At 47.9% G+C, this 17793-nt stretch overlaps 1 pseudogene; it reads left to right on the forward strand.

Moving 5' to 3' along the window:
• The first annotated feature begins 411 nt into the window (after positions 1 to 411).
• LOC147119124 (uncharacterized) overlaps positions 412 to 17793 on the forward strand; it is a 149593-nt pseudogene continuing 132211 nt past the window's right edge.

Raw genomic sequence — 17793 nt, forward strand, 5'->3', positions numbered from 1 at the left:
CCCCTTGGCCAGGAACCAGGAGGAGAGAATCTTGTCAATTTCTATCCTGGACTCACAGTGATGGCTTTTGTAAACTCCTTTTACAGGCTGTGAGAAGGGCAGCATTTACACACCGCAAACTCAAACTAAACATCACATCAAGATCTGACAGTGTCACTCCATCAGGTCCTGAATATCATTGGCCTTTGAATGTGGAAGGAGAAATGTTTGTTCTGTCTGTGGGAAAAGATTTCAAACATCAGCGTGACTGGAAAAGCACCGAGACACTCACACCTGAGTGAGAGTGTTCCAGTGCACTGACTGAAAGAGCTTTAACCAGTTACACACCCTGAAAAATATCACCCCATTCACAGTGAGGAGAAACCGTACACGTGTTGTGTGTGTGGACGAGGCTTCAACTGATCGTCCAACCTGGAGAGACACAAGGACACCTGCACCATGGAGAAACCCTGGAAATGTGGGGACTGTGGGAAGGGATTCAATTACCCATCTGAGCTGGAAACACATCGACGCAGTCGCACTGGGGAGAGGCAGTTTACCTGCACCGTGTGTGGGAAGGGATTCACTCAGTCATCCAGCCTCTATACACACCAGCGAGTTCATACTGGAGAGCGACCGTTCACCTGCATTGAATGTGGGGAGGGATTTACTGCTTTATCAACCCTCGTGACACACCAGCGAGTTCACACTGATAAGAGACCTTTTAAATGTTCTGACTGTGAGAAGAGCTTTAAAAGCACAAAGGATCTGTTGACACACTAACGAGTTCACACTGGGGAGAGGCCGTTCACCTGCTCAATGTGTGGGAAGGGATTCACTCAGTCATCCCACCTTCTGACACATCAACTTGTTCACTCTGATAACAAACCTTTTAATTGTTCTGACTGTGAGTAGTGCTTTAAAAGTAAAAAGGATTTATTGACACACCTACGCACTCACATTGGGGAGAGGCCATTCACCTGCTCTGTTTGTGGGAAGGGATTCACTTGTTCGTCCCACCTTCTGACACACCAACTTGTTCACTCAAGAGACTGTTTCAATGTTCTGACTGTGAGAAGAGCTTTAAAAGCAAACAGCACCTGCTGAAACACCAACACACCCACACTGGGGAGAGGCCGTTCATCTGCTCTGTGTGTGTGGGAAGGGATTCACTCAGTCATCCCACTTCACCGAACACCGACATGTTCACACTGATGAGAGACCTTTTGAATGTTCTGACTGTGAGAAGAGCTTTAAAAGCACAAGTGGTCTGCTGAAACACCAACGCACTCACACTGGGGAGAGGCCGTTTACGTGCTCCTTATGTGGGAAAAGATTTACTGATTCATCCTACCTGCTGACACACCAGCGAGTTCACACTGGAGAGAGATCGTTCACCTGCTCCACGTGTGGGAAGGGTTTCACGGATTCCTACAACCTGCTGGCACACCAACCTGTTCACACTGGGGAGTGGCCATTCACCTGCTCCATGTGTGGGAAGGGATTCACTGATTCATCCAACCTGCTGACACACCAGCGAGTTCACACTGGGGAGAGACCGTGCACCTGCTCCGTGTGTGGGAAGGGATTCACCCTGTCATCCTCCTTATTGAGACACCAGCGAGTTCACGACCGACTGCAGAGATTGGATTCTGCTGTTATTGCTGCTGTTAATCACATCCAGGACTGAACCATGTTGATTCTGACAGTTGAGGTTTGTTTCTGCTGATGTTAATAACCCTATAACTGGGCTGGAGTTTATAACCCTATAACTGAGCTGGAGTTTATAACCCTATAACTGGGCTGGAGTTTAATATTCTGGATAAATGTCAAATAAATCAGCTTTGTTTCAAACACACTCTGTGTCGAGTCTGTGATGTCTCCATGATAAGAGGAGACTAATTGATGTCCTGTTACTGACTGCTCCATTTTTGGTCCGTTTCTCCTTTCTTACTCTGGATTATTTCGGTTCTGATCTAATTGGCCTTCTACCACCCTGGGAGTCCCATGATACAACGATAATGGAGTTGTTGACTAATCACAGTGATCAATCTCTATCAATGAGTCTACAACAGACCCAGACATGAGGTGAGGAAAACCCCAGTGGTGGAGAGCTTTAGGAGCCATCGGACCAAAGTCACCTCTTCCTCCCGAGCATTCTACACTGACCACACGTCATGTCTTAAATTACTCACACACTGTGTCCCAAAATCTTACTCTATGAATGAAATCGGTCCAATTTACATTTGAATGAATCAACACTAACTGCTTCCACCGTCTCCCTAGGGAGCCTGACCCAGAGATTGACCACTCACTAACTGAAATATTGTTTCCACAGATTGGATTTGAATTTACCCCCTTCAAGTGCAGGCCGTGTCCTCTGGTTCTACTGTTCTGGACAGGGTGAAATAACTTGTCGTGCTCTACATTATCCAGTCCCTTTAGAATCCTAAAAACAGCAATCCTATCACCTCTCGACCTTCTCTTTCCAGTGTGAACAGGCCCAGTTTACATAACCTGGACATGTTGGCTCGATACTCAGTTAAATTCTGACACAAACCCTTTGATGCTTCTTAAATTGCATTAACTGACACTTCACAGAATCCTAGAATGATACAGCACAGAAGGAGGCCATTCGGCCCATCGTGCCTGTGCAGCTCTCTGAAAGATCCATCCAATTACAAAATCAAAATACTGCGGATACTGGAAATCTGAAATAAAGAGAGAAAATGCTGGAAATCCTCAGCAGGTCAGGCAGCGTCTGTGGAGAGAGAAACAGAGTTAACGGTTCAGGTCACTGACCTTCCATCAGAACCTTTCATCACACATTATAATCTAATGTATTACTCACTCTGGTTTAAGCTTATATTGTGGTTAATAATGGCAAACTCTGTTGTTTCTCTTGATCTGATTACAGTTTCCAACCAGTCGATTCAGTGGAATGTCCTACCAGTGTTGCCATGGCGACCTGTCTGTGGTGAAACGCCTGTTTCACTTCTTGAAAGTGCAAAGTATCTGCAGACAGACCAACACACTCACACTGGGGAGAGGCAGTTCACCTGCACCGTGTGTGGGAAGGGATTCAGTCTATCATCCAACCTGCTGAGACACCAGCGAGTTCACACTGGGGAGAGGCCGTTCACCTGCTCCGTGTGTGGGAAGGGATTCAGTCTATCATCCAACCTGCTGAGACACCAGTGAGTTCACAAGTGACTGCAGGGTTGGATTCTGCTGTTATTGCTGCTGTTAATCACATCCAGGACTGAACCATGTTCATTCTGACAGTTGGGGTTTGTTTCAGCTGATGTTAGTAACCCCTATAACTGGGCTGGAGTTTAATCTGTATCAATGTCAAATAAATGAGCTTTGTTTCCCACACACGCAGTGTGTCGAGTCCTTGATATCTCGACAATAAGACGAGCTGATTGAGGACTTGTTACAAACTGAGTGGAATCCATCTGAGAACTGAGATCCCACAACTTGTTAAAAGATGGATCTACAAGATGTCCAAATCTGACAGGACAGGAAATCCTATTATATCACAGGGACCACTTCAACCATCCAGGGCAGAGAGCCCCCGTAACATTGGATTTTAACCTATGGGAAATATTCTGATCTGCTATTGTCACGGGGCAAAGCAGCCTTGTTACTTTAACATCAGTTTAATCAAACTCAATAGACAATCCGATCTCCAAAGGGAAACGTCTCCTTAAAGCTGACGGTGTCGGCAGTTCTGCAGCTCATTTCTCAGTGTGAGCGTGTCAATGAAAAGCTTTAACAACAGCCGATGTTTCACAAAGGGAGACCTCACCAGACCAAAGGCCATTGGTGGAGTTTAATGGGCTGTTTGTGTCACTGGGCTACAGGAGGCTATTTTTAACAGAAGGAAAACTGGTCACAGCAAACAGAGAGTTTAACAGACTGTCCCTGGTCCACTCGAACCCCCACCTTCTCTCTCTCACTATTTATGGGCACTGCTGCAGTAATTGCTCCTCTGACCTTTCCTCTCTTGTCCCTCCTACACCCCTAATACATGGCCCGACACAATCTCCCTCCCCCTACATCCTCACTGTGCTGGAATCCACACCAGTCTCCCCATCTGCTCCTTGTTCTCTCCCTGGATCCTAAAACTACTGAACTCAGACTTCCCCTCCTGAAGTCTACAGGCTCTGAAACTGAAGCTTGGTGTCCCTCAGTCCCGACTCCTTGATTTACCTCCCCTTCTCTCCTCCTCTTTCCCCCTTGGTTGTGTGCCACACTCTGGGCCTTGGGCCTTCCCCGGGGATTCTCAGTATGAACAGGTGGGATGTGTTTGGAGACAGGGTGTCCCGGCTCTCCACCTTTAAAGGGACAAGGAGACGACCAGCTGGGCTGAATGGCCCTGCTTTATGACATCACTGCAGTGCCTAGCAACCAACCTCCGTGAGCCCTGCTCATTATGGGCTGGGTTTAGCTCAGTGCTGTTACAGGAAGGGAAACAGGAGCAGGATTCGCCCCGTGTGGAGCCCAGGATTAATGGGGAGAGGTACAGGATCAATTTATACCTTATTGAGTGAGAAATGTCATTGTCCCGGACACTCCCTGTCCCTCGGTATCTGTGTCGGGGAGCGGCTGATGGGTTTACTCTGTATCTAACCCGTGCTGTACCTGACTGGAGAGTGTTTGATGCTGACACTAGGGGCTCAGCTCCACGAGCACAACATTTAACCCAAAGATGATCTGATAAACCCATCAGTTTCTCCCCTGGACACAGGTCCTGAGGGACAGGGAGTGTCTCTGATATTTTGGTCGGTGTCGTTGATCAAGTTTAAACACCTCGCTCACATCTCCTCTCACCCTGCTTTGTTCTAACGAGAAGTGCCCCAGTTTCTCTCGTCTCTCCTCCTGGGAAAGAGAAGTTCGCCTCAGTTAGAAACTCAAACAGGCGCTTCACTGCAGACAGGTCATCATGAGGAAACATTTCTTTACCCAGCGAGTTATTATGATCTGAAATGCACTGCCTGAAAGGGTGGAGGAAGCAGATTCAAGAGTAACTTTCAAAAGGGAATTGGATAAATATTTGAAGGGAAAACATTTACCGGGATATGGGGAAAGAGCAAGGGAGTGGGACTAATTGGATAGCTCTCCCAAAGAGCTGGCACAAGCATGATGGGCCGAATGGCCGCCTTTTGTGCTGTTTCATTCTCTGATTCTCTGATAACTAAAGCCTCTCATCCGTGGTATAACCTCAGTGAATTTATTCTGCAGCCTCTCTGTGGCCCCGACATCCTTCCTAGTGTAAGATGCCCAAAACTTATTCTAACTGCAGCCGAACCGATGGTTTTGTTTTCTACGCCCCATTCATAAAAAACCTCGGGTAACATTTTTAAACCACTTTATAAACTTGTCCTCCAACTTTTAAAGATTTGTGTATCTGATCTCCCTGTAGATTTTAGAGATATTAACATAACATGGTTAAAATACATTGACATCAAATGTCTGATATAATGTGTATTGTGGGAAAGAGAAGTTTAGTCTGAGTTAGAAACTCAAACAGGCGTTTCACTGCAGACAGGTTGCCATGGCAACACTGATAAGACATTCCATTCACTGAATCGACTGGTTGGAATCTGTAATCAGATCAGGGGAAAGAACAGGTTTTGTCTGTTATTAACCACAATATAAGCTTAGAATCAGAGAATGGTTCCAGCACAGAAGGAGGCCATTCGGCCTGTCGAGCCCGTGCCAGCTCTCTGCAAGACCACTTCAGCTAGTCCCACTCCCCCGCCCTTTCCCCGTAACCCTGCAAATGTCTTTACTTCAGATACTTATCCAATTCCCTTTTGAAAGCCGTGATTGAATCTGCCTCCACCACCCTTTCAGGCAGTGCATTCCAGATCCTAACCACTCGCTGTGCAAAAAAGTTTTTCCTCATGTCGCCTTTGGTTCTTCTGCCAATCACCTTAAATCTGTGTCCTCTGGTTCTCGATCCTTCCGCCAATGGGAACAGTTTCACTCTATCTACTCTGTCAAGACCCCTCATGATTTTGAACACCTCTATCAGATCTCCTCCCAACCTTCTCTGCTCTAGGGAGAACAACCCCAGCTTCTCCAGTCTATCCACATCCCTGGAACCATTCTTGTAAATCTTTTCTGCACCCTCTCTAAGGCCTTCACATCCTTCCTAAAGTGTGGTGCCCAGAATTGGACACAATACTCCAGTTGAGGCCGAACCAGTGTTTTATAAAGGTTCATCATAACTTCCTTGCTTTTGTACTCTGTGCCTTCCTTGCTTTTGTTGCCTCTTGTTGCTGGCTCCAGGCACTGGAGCGGTTCCTGTGTGTTCAGCTCTCAGCTGCAGTCAGTACCTGGGCCTGGCGCAGCACTTTACCCAGCACATCTCTGTCCACGTTGTCATACTTGACACGAAGAGGCTGCGCAAGCTTCTCGTCCACCTCGGTCAGGGCGAGAGGTCCCGGCCACTCGTACAAGTCTACGGGCATGTTGCGACCACACTGCGGACAGCCCGGGCTTAGGCTGCGCGAGCTGGAGCCGCATGAGCTACACTGGAGAAGGTTGAGATTCCAGAAATAGTGGGGAACCAAGGGGCTAATGCGAGTGAGGAACTTAAAGTAATTCATATCAGTCAAGAAAAAGTACTTGAGAAACTAATTGGACTAAAAGCCGACAAATCCCCTGGACCTGACGGCCTACATCCTAAGGTTCTAAAAGAGGTGGCTGCGGAGATAGTCGATGCATTGGTTGTGATCTTCCAAAATTCTCTAGATTCTGGAAAGGTCCTCGTGGATTGGAAGGTAGCAACTGTAACACCACTATTCAAGAAAGGAGGGAGAGAGAAAACAGGGATCTACAGTCCAGATAGCCTGACATCAGTCCTCGGGAGAATGCTGGAATCCATTATCAAGGAAGTGGAAAAGGGCACTTAGAAAATCATAATTGGCCAGAAATTCGGGTCGGGGGCTTCCCGTGGGTGCAAGCCCCCGACCTGCACTTACCTTGCGTGACGGCCGTTGAGCTGTGGGCCCCCGTGGAATTCCGATGCTGGGCCTTCTCCAGCTGTCGGTGCACAGTGCTTGCGTATCCCAGGGGCGCAGTTAGTTCAATGCGTCCCCTGGGATCACGTGGGTCATGGGGAGCCAATTGGAGCAGGGAATGCCGAGGCCCTGGTGAGTATAAAACCTCACTTTCGCGGGCTTTCTTACAGTGTGATGTCACCAGAAAGCAGGTAAGTGATTGGGTGGCAAGTATTTCTCTCTTTTTAATATTAAACTCGGTGGTTTATAGTTTGTTTGTAAACCAGAGCCCTTAAATATATCATTTAGCTGTAAGGTAACTTCAATTCTGCGGTTTATATTTTCTAGGGTCTCTCTGGTGTAGCGGGGACTTCTGCCATACAAGCACCCTAGAGTATATCTTTAATTGGTGGTATTGAATTAATTTAAATTAATTAAAGGGTAAGTCATGTCAGGACAGCCCAGCCCCGTGTTATGCTCCACCTGCCCTATGTGGGAATTCAGGGATGCTGCCGGTGTCCCTGACGACCATGTGTGCCGGAAATGTATCCAGCTGCAGCTACTAGCAGACCGCATTGAGGCGCTGGAGCTGCGGATGGATGAGTTTTGGAGCATTCGCGATGCTGAGAAGGTTGTGGATAGCACGTTTAGTGAGTTGGTCACAGCGCAGGTAAGGGCTGCACAGGCAGAAGGGAAAAGGGTGACCATCAGGCGAAGCAGTAGAAGCAGGCAGGTAGCGCAGGGGACCCCTGTGGCCATCCCCCTCTAAAACAGGTATACCGATTTGGATACTGTTGAGGGGGATGACTTACCAGGGGAAGGCAGCAGCAGCCAACTTCCTGGCACCAGGGGTGCTTCTGCTGCTCAGGAAGGGAGGAAAAAGAGTGGGAGAGCAATAGTGGTAGGGGATTCTATCGTAAGGGGAACAGATAGGCGTTTCTGTGGCTGTAGATGTGACTCAGGATGGTTTGTTGCCTCCCTGGTGCCAGGGTCAAGGATGTCACTGAATGGCTGCAGGGCATTCTGAAGGGGGAGGGTGAGCAGTCAGAGGTCGTGGTTCACATTGGGACCAACGACATGGGTAGGAAGCGGGATGAGGTCCTGCAGCAAGAATTTAGGGAGCTAGGTAGCAGATTAAAGAGCAGGACCTCAAAGGTTGTAATCCCTGGATTACTCCTGGTGCCACGTGCTAGTGAGTATAGGAATAGGAGGATAGAGCAGATGAATGCGTGGCTAAAGAGCTGGTGCAGAAGGGAGGGCTTTAGTTTCCTGGATCACTGGGTCTGCTTCTGGGGAAGGTGGGACTTGTACCAGTCGGACGGGTTGCACCTGAACCAGAACGGGACAAATATCCTTGCGGGGAGGTTTGTTAGCACTGTTGGGGGGGGTTTAAACTAACTTGGCAGGGGGATGGGATACAGAGTGGAGCTATATTAGGGGGTGATGTACAGCCAGATATAGAGGAAAAAACAAGTCAGCTTGGAAGGCAGAGCAAATATGTAACGGCACAAGGGAGTAGGGCAAGGCTGGATGGCATTTATTTTAATGCAAGGAGTCTTGCGAATAAGGTGGATGAACTGAAGGTGTTGATGAACACATGGGAGTATGATATTGTTGCTATCACGGAGACATGGTTGAGGGAGGGGCAAGACTGGCAGCTCAATATTCCGGGGTATAGAATCTTCAGGCGAGACAGAGGGGTGGGTGGGGTAAAAGAGGAGGGGGTGTCGAATTTTAATTAAAGAGTCAATTACTGCTGTAAGGAGGGATGATATATTAACAGGTTCCTCTAATGAGGCCATATGGGTAGAACTTAAAAACAAAAAGGGGGCAAGCACTTTGCTGGGAGTGTACTATAGGCCCCCAAACAGTCAGGGGGAGATAAAGGAACAGATATGTCGGCAAATCTCAGAGAAATGTGCAAATAATAGGGTAATAATAGTGGGGGATTTCAACTTCCCCACTATTAACTGGGATAGTCAGAGTGTGAAAGGCTTAGAGGGTGCAGAATTCTTAAAGTGCATCCAGGAGAGCTTTTTGAGCCAGCATGTAGAAAGTCCTACAAGAGAGGGGGCGGTACTGGACCTAATTCTAGGGAATGTGGCTGGGCAAGTGGTAGAAGTGTTAGTAGGTGAGCACTTTGGTGACAGTGACCATAATTCGGTGAGATTTAAGGTAGTCATGGAAAAGGACAGAGATGGACTGGAAATAAAGGTTCTAAATTGGGGGAAAGCCGATTTTAATAGGATAAGGCAGGATCTGGCCAAAGTGGACTGGGATCAGCTACTTGTAGGAAAATCCACATCGGAGCAATGGGAGTCTTTCAGAAAGGAAATTGAGAGAGTACAATGGCAACATGTTTCCGTAAAGGTCAAGGGTGGGACCAACAAGCCCAGGGAACCTTGGATGTCAAGGGATATACGAGAATGGATTCGGAAAAAAAGGGGGGCTTTTGGCAGATACAAAGGACTAAAGACAGAGGAAGCCCTAGAGGAGTATAGAAAGTGCAGAGGGATACTTAAAGAAGAAATTAGGAGAGCGAGGAGGGGCCATGAAATAACATTGGCGAGCAAAATAAAGGGAAATCCTAAGGTGTTTTGTAAGTAGACTAGCTGGAGTGCCCGGCGGTGCCGAGGGTTTTTTGAGGGCATGTTGTTGTTGGAAGAGAGAGAGGGGGAAGGAGAGAGAGAGAAAGGGGGAAGGAGAGAGAGAGAGAGGGGAAGGAGAGAGAGAGAGGGGGAAGGAGAGAGAGAGAGGTGGGAAGGAGAGAGAGAGGGAGGGGGAAGGAGAGAGAGAGAGAGGGTAGGAGAGAGAGAGAGGGGGGGAAGGAGAGAGAGAGAGAGGGGGAAGGAGAGAGAGAGAGAGGGGGAAGGAGAGAGAGAGAGAGGGAAGGCGAGAGAGAGAGGGAAGGTGAGAGAGAGAAGGAGAGAGAGAAAGGGGGAAGGAGAGAGAGAAGGGGGAAGGAAAGAGAGAGAGGGGGAAGGAGAGAGAGAGAGAGGGGAAGGAGAGAGAGAGAGAGGGGAAGGAGAGAGAGAGAGGGGGAAGGAGAGAGAGAGAGGAGGAAGGAGAGAGAGAGAGGGGGAAGGAGAGAGAGAGAGAGGGGGAAGGAGAGAGAGAGAGGGGGGAAGGAGAGAGAGCGAGAGAGGGGGAAGGAGAGAGAGAGAGAGAGGGGGAAGGAGAGAGAGAGAGAGAGGGGGAAGGAGAGAGAGAGAGGGGGGGAAGGAGAGAGAGAGTGCGAGAATCGGCGGGAATCGCGAGCTGAGCGGCTGTATAAAGGCCCCAGAGACCAGCTAAGGCCTTAGTGCGAGAATCGGCGGGAATCGCGGGCTGAGCGGCTGTATAAAGGCCCCAGAGACCAGCTAAGGCCTCAGTGCGGGAATCGCAGGCTGAGCGGCTGTATAAAGGCCCTAGAGACCAGCTAAGGCCTACCAGTCTCCAACCTTGGAACTCAGAGGGAAGGAGAGAGGTAAAAAGTAATCCAAGTGTGACGTCACCAGAAAGCGGGTAAGTGATTGGTTGGTGAGTATTTCTCTCTTTTTTAAGCTTAAACTCTGTGGTTTAATAGTTTCTAAGGTGCGATATTCATCATCTAGAATCGGGGCAGGGGGTATTTAAGAATAATATTAATAAATTTAATTAATTACATAGAATGGGAGATCAGGTGATTCGTTGCTGCTGCAATATGTGGGAGCTGGTGGACACCATTGATGCTCACGGTGATCACATTTGCAGTAAGTGTTGGCTGCTCGAGGAATTCCGGCTCCGTGTTGAAGAGCTGGAGTCTGAGCTTCAAACACTGAGACACATCAGGGAGGGGGAGAGTTACCTGGACTCTGTGTATCAGGAGGTAGTCACACCAATTAGATGAATTAATTCAGATGTAGTCCGTGGCCAGGGTCAGGATGGTGTGACTAGAAGTGAGGCAGGTACGGGGCTCCAGGAGGTAGTGTTGGAGGAGCCGCAGCCCTTGCTCTTGTCCAACAGGTTTGAGGCTCTTACTCCCTGTGAGGATGGGAACGGGGACTGCGGGGAGGATGAGCAACCCGGCCACAGCACCGTGGAGCGGGGGGCCATTCAAGTGGGGGGAGATAAAAGAAATGTTGTAGTGGTAGGGGATAGTATCTTTAGGGGGAGAGATAGAGTTCTTTGCAGCCGAGAGCGAGAGTCCCGAAGGCTGTGTTGCCTGCCCGGTGCCAGGGTTAAGGACATCGCCTCTGGGCTGGAGAGAAACTTGGAGTGGGAGGGGGAGGATCCAGTTGTCGTGGTCCATGTTGGTACCAGCGACATAGATAGGACAAGGAAGGAGATTCTGCTGAGGGAGTTTGAGCAGCTAGGGGCCAAATTAAAAAGCAGAACCACAAGGGTAATAATCTCTGGATTACTACCTGAGCCACGTGCAAATTTGGCTAGGGTAAATAAAATTAGAGAGTTAAATGCGTGGCTCAAAGACTGGTGTGGGAGAAATGGGTTTTGCTTCCTGGGACACTGGCATCAGTACTGGGACAGGAGAGAGCTGTTCCATTGGGACGGACTTCACTTGGCCAGTGCTGGGACTAGAGTCCTGGCGAATCGAATAACTAGGGCTGTAGAGAGGGCTTTAAACTAATTAGTGGGGGGGAGGTTTTAAGAGAGCGAAAAATAAAAATGACAGCGGAGAAGGCAATAGAGCAAGGTAGCAGTGGGGGAATTAAAAACCAGAGCGTGTCAGGAAGGGACAGAATGTATAATGATTAAGGTAAAGTAGTAAAAGGGGTAAAAGCAGGAATAAATTGTCAGAAAACATATTTGAAAGTTCTTTATCTGAATGCACGCAGCATTTGTAACAAAATTGATGAGTTGACGGTACAAATAATTACACATGGGTATGATCTGGTGGCCATTACGGAAACATGGCTGCAAGATAACCATGACTGGGAACTAAACATACAAGAGTATTTGACAATTAGGAAGGACAGACAGGAAGAAATGGGAGGTGGGGTTGCTATGTTAATCAAGGATGGAATCACTGCAATAGTCAGAAATGATATTGGGTCAAAGGATCAGGATAGTGAAATAGTTTGGGTGGAGATAAGGAATAATAAGGGGAAAAAGTCACTAGTGGGCGTAGTCTATAGGCCTCCTAACAGTTGCAACTCTGTTGGTCGGAGTATAAATCAGGAAATAGTTGGGGCTTGTAATAAGGGAACAGCTATAATCATGGGGGATTTTAACTTTCATATTGACTGGACTAATCAAATTGGGCATGGCAGCCTTGAGGAAGAGTTCATAGAGTGTATTAGGGACGGGTTCCTTGAGCAGTATGTAACTGAACCAACCAGGGGGCAGGCAATCTTAGATCTGGTCCTGTGTAATGAGACAGGATTAATAAAAAATGTCCTAGTAAAGGATCCCCTTGGAATGAGTGACCATAATATGGTTGAATTCCAAATTCAGTTTGAGCATGAGAGAGTTGGATCTCAAACCAGCGTACTGAGCTTAAATAAAGGAGACTATGAAGGTATGAGTGTAGAATTGACTAAAGTGGACTGGGAAAACAGATGAAAGTGTAAGACGGTTCAAGAGCAGTGGTCTACATTCAAGGAGATATTTCACATCTTTCAAGATAAATATATTCCACTGAGGAAAAAGGGGAATAAAAGAAAAGACAGCCATCCGTGGCTTAGTAAAGTAATAAAGGATAGTATCCGACTGAAAACAAGGGCATATAAAGTAGCCAAATCTAGTGGGAGGATAGAAGATTGGGAAGCATTTAAAAGCCAGCAAACAATAACTAAAAGATTAATTAAGAAAGGGAAGATAGATTATGAAAGTAAACTAGCAAAAAATATAAAAACAGATAGCAAGAGTTTCTACAGCTATATAAAAAGAAAAAGGGTGGCTAAAGTGAACGTTGGTCCCTTAAAGGATGGGACCAGGAAACTAGTGGTGGGGAACATGGAGATGGCAAAGGCGCTGAACAAATATTTTGTATCAGTCTTTACAGTAGAGGACACTAAAAATATCCCAACACTGGACAAACAGGGGGCAATGGCGGGGGGGGGGGGGGTGGGAGGAGCTAAACATGATTAAAATCATGAAGGAGATGGTACTCAGTAAAATAATGGGACTTAAGGCGGATAAATCCCCCGGACCTGATGGCCTACATCCTAGGGTCTTGAGAGAAGTGGCGGTAGGGATTGTGGATGCATTGGTGATTATTTTCCAGAACTCCCTGGACTCAGGAAAGGTCCCGGCAGATTGGAAAACTGCTAATGTAACACCCTTATTTAAGAAGGGAAGTAGACAAAAAGCTGGAAACTATAGACCAGTTAGCCTAACATCTGTGGTTGGCAAAATGTTGGAGTCCAGTATTAAGGAAACAGTAACAGAGCATTTGGATAAACATAATTTAATAGGACAGAGTCAGCATGGTTTTATGAAGGGGAAGTCATGTTTGACAAATTTGCTCGAATCCTTTGAGGATGTAACATACAGGGTGGATAAAGGGGAACCAGTGGATGTAGTGTATTTGGACTTCCAAAAGGCATTTGACAAGGTTCCACACAAAAGATTACTGATCAAGATAAGAAATCATGGGATTGGGGGTAATATACTGGCATGGGTGGAAGATTGGCTATCTAACAGAAAACAAAGAGTTGGGATAAATTGTTCATTCTCGGGCTGGCAATCAGTAACTAGTGGTGTTCCGCAGGGGTCAGTGCTGGGACCCCAACTCTTTACAATCTATATTAACGATTTGGAGGAAGGGACCGAGTGCAACATATCCAAGTTTGCCGACGATACAAAGATGGGAGGGAAAGCAGTGAGTGAGGAAGACATAAAAAACCTGCAAAAGGACATAGACAGGCTAAGTGAGTGGGCAGAGATTTGGCAGGTGCAATATAATGTTGGAAAGTGTGAGGTTATGCACTTTGGCAGAAAAAATCAAAGAGCAAGTTATTATGTAAATGGAGAGAAACTGCAAAGTGCTACAGTACAAAGGGATCTGGGGGTCCTGGTGCATGAAACACAAAAAGTTAGCATGCAGGTGCAGCAGGTGATCAGGAAGGCCAATGGAATCTTGGCTTTTATTGCAAGGGGGATGGAGTATAAAAACAGGCAAGTCTTGCTGCAGTTATACAGGGTATTGGTGAGGCCACACCTGGAATACTGCGTGCAGTTTTGGTTTCCATATTTAAGAAAAGATATACTTGCTCTCGAGGCGGTTCAGAGAAGGTTCACTCGGTTGATTCCGGAGATGAGGGGGTTGATGTATGAGGAAAGGTTGAGTAGGTTGGGACTCTACTCATTGGAGTTCAGAAGAATGAGAAGCGATCTTATCGAAAGATATAAGATTGTGAGGGGGCTTGATCGGGTGGATGCGGGGAGGATGTTTCCACTGATGGGTGAGACTAGAACTAGGGGGCATAATCTTAGAATAAGGGGCTGCCCTTTCAAAACTGAGATGAGGAGAAACTTCTTCACTCAGAGGGTAGTAAATCTATGGAATTTGCTACCTCAGAGAGCTGTGGAAGCTGCAACATTAAATACATTTAAAATGGAGATAGACAGTTTCCTAGCTGATAAGGGAATTAGGGGTTACGGGGAGAGGGCAGGGAAGTGGACGTGAGTCTAGACTTGGATCAGCCATGATCCTATTGAATGGCGGAGCAGGCCCGAGGGGCCGTATGGCCTACTCCTGCTCCTACTTCTTATGTTCTTATTAGAGAGAGGGAAGGAGAGAGAGATAGAGAGAGAGGGACTCCAGGATGGCAGGTAAGTGGTAGCACTCTTGTCTTTGAGTCAGAAAGTAGTGGGTTGAAACTCCACTCTCAAGACTTGAGTGCATAATCTAGATTGAGGGAGTGATGAATTGTCAGAGGTGCCACCTTGTGGATGAGATGTTAAAGCAAGGCTCCGTTTGGCCTTTCAGGTGGGCATAAAATATGACGGGGCATGATTTGAAGAAGAGCACGAGAGAATGGGAGTGATTAAATCAGAAGTTGGAGGTGCGGGGGGTCAGGGTGGGGTGGCCCCTTTAAGTGAGGATGATTGACGGGGTTGTTGCAGTGTTTGTCTAGATTAATCCAGTCTGCCCTCGCTCCCGTGTTCGAGCAGAGACGCGAGTGCTGGAGCTGCAAGAATCTGGAGGAGGGGGAAGGTACCGTGTTTATATAAGATCTCGATCCCCCCCTTTTACTTGCTCGCCCCGCTGTTTAATTGCAACCCTCATTTTCCCCAGCCTGCCCCGCAGAAAGGGTGGTGGGGTTTTTGTGGACTTGTTTCTCTTGGATTGCTCTGCTGAGTTTGGGGCGCTCGCTCGCTCCTCCCGCTATCATAATGCTAGATTGGCAATTTTCCGCCACTCACCTGAACGGCCCGCAGAGCCCGAGCCCAGGAAAGTACAATTCCCAGACTCCTGTGCGTCTTCCTTCTGCATAGCGCCTGAGGCCCGGCCCGACTCACCTTAGCTCAGGTCCCGCTCCGGGCAGCCGCCGACGTTCAGGCGCTCGCTGTCTCCTGCCCTGCCAGCCTTTACCAAGATGGCGGCGATGCCGGGCCGCTGGTTTGGAATCGGGCCCAGCGGGACAGGAGGAGCCTAGCTCAGGCGTGGCTGGCGAGGAGAGGCTGAGGCTTCGAGACCTGAGGCCTGCAGGCAGCTCATCCACCGTGGATGCAAACAACCCGCGAGTGGAGAGGCCGGGGTGACAGGAGAGAGGGGAGAAAGCGGAGAGAAGGAGGAGGAGGAGGGTGAGGGTGGGACTGGGGCCCATGGTCCGACAGAGGCAGCGTTGCTGCATCAAAAACAACAATGGCTGCAGCTTGCTTTTCAGTTTGAAGGATTAGGCCCCGCCCACGCCCCCCGTGACGCACCGATTGGTCAACCATCAGGTCACTGAACTAAACAGTGGTAGGGAAATTATTGGAAAAAATTCTGAGGGACAGAATTAGTCTCCACTTGGAGAGGCAAGGATTAATCAGGGATAGTCAGCATGGCTTTGTCAAGGGAAGATCATGTCTGACTAATTTTTTGAGGGGGTGACTAGGTGTGTGGATGAGGGTAGTGCAGTGGATGTGGTATACATGGATTTCAGTAAGGCTTTCGATAAAGTCCCGCATAGGAGACTGGTCAAGAAGGTAAGAGCCCATGGGATCCAGGGTGCCTTGGCACATTGGATCCAAAACTGGCTTAGTGGCAGAAGGCAGAGGGTGATGGTTGAAGGTTGTTTTTGTGACTGGAAGCCTGTGTCCAGTGGGGTACCGCAGGGATCGGTGCTGGGTCCCTTGCTGTTTGTGGTCTACATTAATGATTTGGATGTGAATGTAAAAGGTATGATCAGTAAGTTCGCAGATGACACGAAAATTGGTGGGGTGGTAAATAGCGAGGAGGGAAGCCTCAGTCTGCAGGAAGATATAGATGGGTTGGTCAGATGGGCGGAACAGTGGCAAATGGAATTTAACCCTGAAAAGTGTGAGGTGATGCATTTTGGAGGGACTAACAAGGCAAGGGAATACACAATGAATGGTAAGACCCTAGGAAAGACAGAGGATCAGAGGGACCTTGGTGTGCATGTACATAGATCCCTGAAGGCAGCAGAACAGGTGGATAAGGTGGTTAAAAAGGCATATGGGATACTTGCCTTCATTAGCCGAGGCGTAGAATATAAGAGCAGGGAGGTTATGATGGAGCTGTACAAAACGCTGGTTAGGCCACAGCTGGAATACTGTGTGCAGTTCTGGTCGCCTCACTATAGGAAGGATGTGATTGCTTTGGAGAGAGTGCAGAGGAGATTCACCAGGATGTTACCTGGGCTGGAGCGCTTCAGCTATGAAGAAAGACTGGACAGGCTGGGGTTGTTTTCCTTGGAGCAGAGAAGGCTGAGGGGGGACCTGATTGAGGTGTACAAAATTATGAGAGGCATAGATAGGGTAGATAGAAAGGAACTTTTTCCCTTAGTAGAGGGGTCAATAACAAGGGGGCATAGTTTCAAGGTAAGGGGCAGGAGGTTTAGAGGGGATTTGAGGAAGCACTTTTTCACCCAGAGGGTGGTTGGAATCTGGAACTCACTGCCTGAAAGGGTGGTAGAGGCAGGAACCCTCACAACATTCAAGAAGCATTTGGCTGAGCACTTGAAATGCCATAGCATACAAGGCTACGGACCAAGTGCTGGAAAATGGGATGAGATTAGACAGGGCCTGATGGCCGGCGCAGACGCGATGGGCCAAAGGGCCTCTTTCTGTGCTGTATAACTCTATGACTCTATGCTCCATTCATAAGTTTGACATGACGAGCTGTCAAAACTTATAAATACTACGGCCCCAAAACATCACTAAATCTTCAAATAAATGCTTTAAAAAATCACATTTAAAAAATCTATCTCTATATATATAAAAGGATAGTGGTGTCTGTCCGTCTGTCTGTATGTCTGCTATACACTCAAAAGTTATAGAGCGTACCTACACATATGTTATATCAAAAGAAAGCTGATGATCAGGGGAGTGTCAGAGGCATATTTACTTTTTGGTCAGACAAAAATTGTTCGGACAGTATACAAAAAACGTTCGAAAAACCGCTCAGTAGCAGTTGACCAATCCTACCGCTCATTAGCGTTGACTAATGTGATGGTTGACCAATCCTACAGTTCAGTGACCTGATGGTTGACCAATCGGTGCATCACGGGCGGGACCTAATCCTGCAGCCTCCCGAAACGTTGCCGCCATTTTTCCCCCTGCTTTTACCAGCTGCGGCGGCCCGCCGGAGCGGGAGGTGAGTTGGGGTCACTCGGGCTGATGGGGTCACTCGGGCCGGGCCTGACAACCG

The sequence above is a fragment of the Somniosus microcephalus genome, chromosome 4 (genome assembly GCF_052327205.1).
Source record: "Somniosus microcephalus isolate GS21.2 chromosome 4, FLI_Smic_1.0, whole genome shotgun sequence".
NCBI classification, from domain to species: Eukaryota; Metazoa; Chordata; class Chondrichthyes; order Squaliformes; family Somniosidae; genus Somniosus; species Somniosus microcephalus.